This window comes from Fukomys damarensis, unplaced genomic scaffold (assembly GCF_012274545.1).
Source record: "Fukomys damarensis isolate Sample0158 unplaced genomic scaffold, DMR_v1.0_HiC HiC_scaffold_6, whole genome shotgun sequence".
Taxonomy (NCBI): Eukaryota; Metazoa; Chordata; class Mammalia; order Rodentia; family Bathyergidae; genus Fukomys; species Fukomys damarensis.
The window spans coordinates 3,619,451-3,627,343 of NW_022900918.1; positions in this window are offsets into that span (position 1 = coordinate 3,619,451).

Sequence of the window (7,893 nt, forward strand, 5' to 3'; positions counted from 1 at the left end):
GGAAGTTTCCAAGCAGTTTTCCACGAATCCCCACATATAGTTTGCAAACATTTTTATTAGATACCCACGTCAATATATGAACTTGTATTAGCTTAGTTCAAGGAAATGGATAGAATAAACACAACTGAGCTTTCTACCATGTTGTGACTTAGATCTCCAGTTATTATGAATATATATCCCTGTGGCATTTACTAGTTTGTCATGCTGAACAGAAAATGAAACATAGAAGTAGAAACAATATTCCAAATACTATTATTATTATTTTATTTTATTTTATTTTTTTATTTTTTTTGTACCGGGGATTGAATTTGTGTCCTTGCCCTTGCAAAACAGGCCACCGAACCGCTGAGCTAAATCCGCGGCCCTGCAAATACTATTTGATTCATATATCAGTAAGCAGTATAGTAGTAAGATTAGTATGTTTTATTAGTAAAAACTATTTTATTCTCTAGACATGGTTCTGTATACTTTTTGAACACACATCAGTTTTCTGCATTTCTTTATTCTAACAAGAGTAAAAATTGAAAGTATTTATATTTCATGAAAACACTTTGCTGTGATACTCGCTTTGTAACACAGAAGGTAATTCATAGTCTTAATCTTCATCTGTATGAATATCAGTAGCTTTCACTATAAAAATGTCAAGTCACCTTTTAACCCCAAACTAGAAGTAAACCCTTTTCTTATGATTCATATAAACTTTTTTTCAAAGTACCAGGGATTGAACTCAGGACCTTGGGCTTGTGAGGCAGGTGTGGTGCCACTGAGCTACATCCCTGGTCTTCATTACAAAAACTGTAAACATTTTTGCTGCAAAACCTGGTTTGAACCATAGATAGAAAATTCAGGCTGGGGATTTAGCTCATCGGTTCTGGGGCCTGCCTTGCAAGCACAAGGACCCGAGTTCAATCCCGGGTACCAAAAAAAGAAAAAAGAAAATTCAGAGTAATAATTACTCATAATTTATGAATATCAGCAGGTTTCATTACAAAAGTGTCAAAGTACCTTGTAACTCATTGGGAATATTTTAGTGAAAATACCATATCATATTCAACCATTCAATGATATTAATATATTCATATGTCGAAACTCAAAAAGGTTTGAATTCTAAAAAACCGTGAAACAAAAAGTTCTAGACTTATACAGCACAGTCAAGTCAGTGTATTTAACAGTAATCTAGTACATATCTTTACAAATAAGTAGAAGAGGGCTACTTGTAGTTTCCAAACACAAAGTTATGTAAAACAGATGGAAATATTAAAAATCTCATCTTGGCAATACTGTATACATGTATGGAAATATTACACTGTGCTTCAAATAAAAAGATTTAAAAGTTTAGGAAATGGCTGTTAACTACCATTATTTGATCATTATGCACTGGATATGTGTATTAAATTATCACACTGGTGCCATAAAGTTTTACAATTAATAATAAATTTATCTGAATTGACCAAGATCCTAGGGCTAATTAACAAAGCAGGCTAACTACTGAAGACTAATTTCAGAGTTTATTCTTAGACTTCTGAAATTTTTTACTTATATAAAATGATTTCAAGTGTTCTGTCCTGTAAATGCTATTTAGTGCTCTATTTTTATGGCAACTAACTTTCCACATCTGCTCTCTAACATTTTCATTTTGAACTTCCTTTGACTTTTTTTTAGCCATTTCATTTCTTTGAGTTTTATCAGGCATTGAAGAAGAAATATTCAATTGTTACCCTGAAGATTCCAACTATTATTTTGTTCTGTTCTGGAAGCTGAAAATATAGAAGAAGGAAGAAGGGTCCTGGTTTATTTTCTTGTTGATGGATTTTAGTATTTCCAAAATATGGTATAGTATTTCCAATACATGCAGATGAAAATAACAATAAAATAATGGAGATTGTCTTACTTTTAATCCAAAAGAACTGGCACATGTGAGATATTCATCTTTATTTTTGGTATAATTGTCTAAATTTTGAAATGCTCCAATTTTCTCTTACTGGAGATAAATTCTTGACATCAATTAGTTTGTAATAATTTCATGGTGCAACCTCATTTAAAATCACAAATAAGTGATTCGCATTATATATATGCATATATTCATACCTATTAGTTTAGTGGTGCCACCAGCTTAAATATCATGATGTAAATATAAATAGCAGCATAATAATTGCACACTAAGCACTTCATCTTTTCAAGAGCTAAATTTGTAGAATATAACTCTCTATGGAGTACAGCTCAATTATGAATTGGTTCTACATGTACTCCTATTAACTATTCTATTTTTTTTCTGTCAAGTTATTAAATTTCTCTTTCAGCATAACTTTAGGCAAGAAAAACACTTTTGTCTATTGCCTTTAGTAGATAATTTATATTCTTGCAGTTTGTTACATTTGCATATTATGCATTTATAGCTACACTTACACACTGAAAAAAGATCAGATTGCTTAAAAAGTTAAAAGCTTATGAAACCCATGCAATGATTAAGATTTTTATTCACCTATTAATTACTGATAATTTCCATGGACTAAGAATCCTACCAGTGCTAGGCATATACTAAGAACCTAATGCAGAATTAATTCTGTCTATGCACTGGTTATTTCCCTATTCTATCAAAAGAACATGAATAATACAGTAACACTTTACTTTTTTTTTCATTTTAGCCTATAGATAAATAACTTTTTAACTTCTGAGACATTTTTTAAAAACATGTTAATGCTGGAATGTTAGGTGAATATCTATTTTTATAGAAGACAGTGACTAAAATCAACATCTACCTTGGAAATATTGTTTAACAATTGCAATAAATGATTGGTAGTAAAAATGTAAAAATGTTTCTTCAAAGACTCTATATGTTAGCAAAATAGTATGTATATACCTTATAGAAAGAGGTTAAGTGAACTTTATCTGACAACTGTTCTTTTCTCAATTTTAATATTTGCTATATATAATTTAACATGATGTTACTGGGTGAATATATCTTTTAAATTATTATATTATATTAAGAGATTACTTTATCATTATGCAACCTCTGTTTTTTCTAACAGTATATTTCCCTTTGAATTCTACTTCGTCTGATGTTAAAATTTCTAATGTTTAGCATTTGCCTAATACAATTTTTCAAAATGTTATGTCAATTTGTCTGTGTCTTATTTGCCTATTACATTTTTTCCAGCACTTTGTGTTTAAATTTTCAGTATCTTTATGTTATAGCTTCTTGTTTTTGTTTTCATCTACTCAGTCTCTGTCTTTTGATTATATAATTAGGTCCTTTTATATTTAATGTCATATGTTACACAAAGAAGTATGCCATTTACTTGCTATTTGTTGTTTCTCTGTTCTTAATGCACAACATTATTTTATAACTATTTTTTTAATTTTAAACTTCTTGTTTTCTTAACTATTGGCTTGTATCCAATTATCTGTGTTGGTAAAATTTCTCCTTACTGCTTTAAGGATTGGATATGTTTGAAAAACAAAGAATAAAATATTTGTTGCTAGAGGATAAGAAAGCTGTTAAAGGAGAATAGAGAGATGGTGGTTAACAGGGCAAATCTACAGTTAGATAGAAGGAATAACTGCTAGTGTTCTATAGAATGTGAGGTAACTATAGTTAACAAACATTCATTGTATATTCCAAAATATCTTGTAAAGAGGTTTTTAAAAGTTCTCAAAACAAAGAAACGATAAATGTTTGACAAGACAAATATACCAATTACCCTGATCCAGTCATTATAAATAATGTACATGCATTGAACTATTACACAATATCTCATAAATATGTACAGTTTTGTGTCAATTAGAAAATAATGTAATATCACTTTAGTGGAAAAAATTAATCATTTTTTTGCAAATATGCTTTATATATGTTACAGTGCACTTCAAATTAATACCATAGCATTTTACATTCAAGGCTTCCATATAATTCAATTGATCCCCATTCATTACGTTAATGTTACTAATATTTTGCTGCTATATATGTATATATGTTACAAAACACAAGGTACATATTTTACTTATTCATCTAGTAATTCCTGTGATGATTCTTTTGAATTTATTTGCATAACATTTTAAGTGATATTTGTTCATTCATGCTGATGTAAGTTTTTACCTGAAGTTATTTTCTTTCTTTCTTTCTGGCAAAAGAAATTCTTGATTCCTTGTAGTGATCATCCTGTGGTGGCACAAATCTCAGCTTTGTTAAAATATCTTCATTTTGCTTATGTTTTTAAGAATATTATTTCACTGGAATAGAAATATAAGTTTAAAGGATTTTTTCTTCAAAGCACTTAAAAGTATAATTCCACATTTTCTGTTTTCTATTTGTTGATGAGAAGGCAATCATATTAATTGTTGTTCTACTAAATACAGCACACGTTTCCCTTTCGCTGGATTTGTGAGCTCTTTCTTAATTTTTGGTGTTTGATTTTATTATATTATTCCTGTATATGATTTTATTGGGTTTCCTGAGCCTCTTGAACATATGGACCATCTTTTATCAGTTTTGGGAAAAATACATTAGGCATTGTTGATTTAATTTATTTCTGCATCTTATTATTTCTCCTGTATTTCTGTCATTCTAATGATATAAGATGTGATCAAAATAATAATACATGATTAAGTTTTTAATATTATTGTATTGAAAAATGCATTGCCATTAATCTCCTAAAAATATTCCTCTCCTCAAACATTCTGATTCCATCATCCTTGGCATTTTTGAAGCTGTTCTAGAAGTTCTCTTTCTTGAGTGTCTTTACATGGAGTGATAAAAAATTTGCCATCTGGCATTACATAAATTCTGGCTCTTCAGAAAAATAAAAATGACCATGAATAAATGTTTTGAATGAATTCAGGACATCAAAGTAGTTGTGAAAACACAACTATTAACACTCATGGAAGAGAACATCCAGAAGTGCTTCAAAAAATGGCAAGAACAATGGGATAAGTGTGTTCAAAATTAGTGGAGAAGATTTAGATTGGGATTAATTGAGATATCTTTTACTCAATCATTTTTTAAAACATTAATTGTAGTTTGTTTTCACTCATTGCATGTAGATATACTGATATCATCCCATAGACCTTATATTTTCTGTTAGATTTATGCTTATTTTTCTCTGTATGACTTCAATTTTTATAATTTCAAATTTTAAAATTCTCTTTATTTTCTGTTAAAAAGTATCAATAAATCTTTCATTTGAAGAATTGATTTTTAGCGAAAAATCTTTAGTTTTAACCCCCAGAAGTTTTTCTATTTTCTTGCCAAACTTACCTATAATTTAGTTTATTTTGTTCATTTTATACAAAATATTTGAATAGATTTATAATTGTCATTTTAATATCCTGTTGCCCGATGTTAATATGTAGATTAACTGTGAAAAATAATTAATAAACTGTCTTTTCCCCTTTCACTTGTGCTGTCCTTTCATATTCCATTGTGTTTTATTGTTGTTGTTGTTGTTGTCATTGTTTCAGCGTTTGCAAGAAAAAAATTTAAGATATAGTGTACAGATTTTTTGTTTTATCTTCCTTTAAAGAGTATAGAGATTTTTCTCATAGGCACACAATGCTTTGTGTTATTTATTTATGCTTTTTCCCTGGATAATTATTTTTCACCTTGACTCCAGGGCACAAACAGGGCCTTACTGAGATATTGTCTAAATGTTCACCAATAGAAGTCTTTTTCGATGTCTTTCTCTACAGTGAAACCCAGTGCTGCACATAGGCAGCTAACAAATCTCCTAAGGCCCTAATATCCTAACCTGCAAATTGCAGTTGCTTTAATCAACCTGAATTCTAAGCTAAACTTAGTTTCTCCAATAGAGACACTATTATTTTGATCAACAAGATAACACTTTCTATTAAAATACGTTCACTTGTGATGCTGTTTGGAAATTAACCTACAGCAGAAGCTGAGGTGAATGTGACTCTTGTCTCATAGGCTTTCCTGCTTATAAATTCCAAGGCCTGTGTGGTCCACTGCCAAGTTCACGTTTCTTGTATTTTCACTTAGTTTTGCACCTGTTTATAGCAAGAGAGTAATTTCAATGACAGTTCTTTTATCATAGCAAGAAGCTATAATAATTATAATTTATTTTAATTTCTCAAGGAAATTAGGTTCAATACTCTTTTCATTCAAAGCATTAGCTTCAACTGAAAATCAGTTGCAGAAGCATATTTGCTTTCTTAAGGGAATTCAACTTAATTCTAGATCCAACTAGAAAAAAGAGACACTATCTGAAACTTGTTAATATCCCTTAGAAAAGATCTTGTAACATTACCTACACACTATAGGAATTCATTATCCAGCATAAAATAGTACTTAATATTTCTAAGGCACTCGCTTTAGGATCCTACAAAAACATAAAATATCATTAAAATAGTCTCCATGATGGAATTTAAAATGTAGTTGTATAGACAAGATAGAAAGAACTGAAAATTACTTGGTAATTGTACAGGAGAACAGTGGAGATGTCATCACTATACAACAAATTTTGTAGAACACTATTACTATAGGAATTTAAAAGATGGTGACATAATTTGACAATGAACAAGCTTTAAAGCGGAGAAAGAATTTGAACTGTATTATGCAAAATGATAAAAATAAATTATGAGTATGTGAAATGGATGTGACTTTCTGAGGGGCATATAGAAATGGGTAAATGAGTGATGTGATAATGCCAATGGAACTTCAAACTGAGAATTACTTTATGTAAATTAGTGATTCTTGAATTTTAGATCTATAGTGGTACCACAGTTGAAGAACTTGGTTTGTTTTCTGTTTTGTGGGAAGATAGCAGCATGTGTTATGTGGGAGGAAGATGGCCATAGCTGTGTTTGTTGTTCTATGTGGAGTTTGCTAACAAAAGTAAAATTTTGCCAAACCTTTTGTTTTGTTTTGTTTCTCCATACTGAGAATTGAACTCAGGACTTTGGAGTGGCCAGGCATCCCCAGACCTAGCCAAACTCTTTTGTTTGCAAACTGAATTATTTGCAAACAGGTTTTTAAGCTGCCTTACCATATTACTGTATTTGGCACTCTCACTACCAAACACTAACAATGATTAATACAGAGAAACACTGCTTGCTTTAGGGTTATTGTTTCAATATATCTAACAATGTGTAGTTTTTAAAACAAGTTCTATGTTTACTTAGTTAACTGAGATTATACCAAAGTACATCTCTTAAAAACTTTCTCAGTTCTTTCATTAGAGTTCCTTAGTTCTTTCATTAGTGATCACAGTAATCTAGATTTTGTTTTTCTTGGTGCAAATTTTACTTTTATTAAGCCTTGTGATGAACAAATGAAATACTTAATGAACTAATTATACTCATTTAAGTCAAACTTTACCATATAGCATGGTGATGTTGGCTGGAGTTAATGTATAAATTTTGATTACATTTCTACAAAAATGCCATTAAAGACCTTTTGAATTGTAGGTGTTGTGTAAAGAAATGGTCATTTTACTCAGATAATCAGTTTACGCTCTCAAGACAAATATAAATTTTAAAACTCTTCTTATCAGTATCTCAGATGGACATAAATCTACATAAGCAGTAGCTTTTTAAAATTGTTTATAGTACATTTTAGATGTACATAATGATCATAGAATGGGTACCTGTACATGACAGATCTTGATTCTTTCCCCCCTTTCCCCTCCTCTCCCTTCAACCTCTCTTCTCCTTGTTTACAAAATCTTTGTTTTCATTTTCATTCCTTCCTTTTCCCCTCCCTTCTGCATAGCTCCCCTTCCATTTAAATTTTTTCTTTCTATTTCAAACTATCTACTATACACTTTTGTCTTTATTTATACTTTTAGTTACTCACAACAGAGGAAAAATCTAATACAAATGTGTCTAATTTATTTCACTTCAGAATATGGTTTTATTATCTTTTTTTTTTTTTTTTTTTTT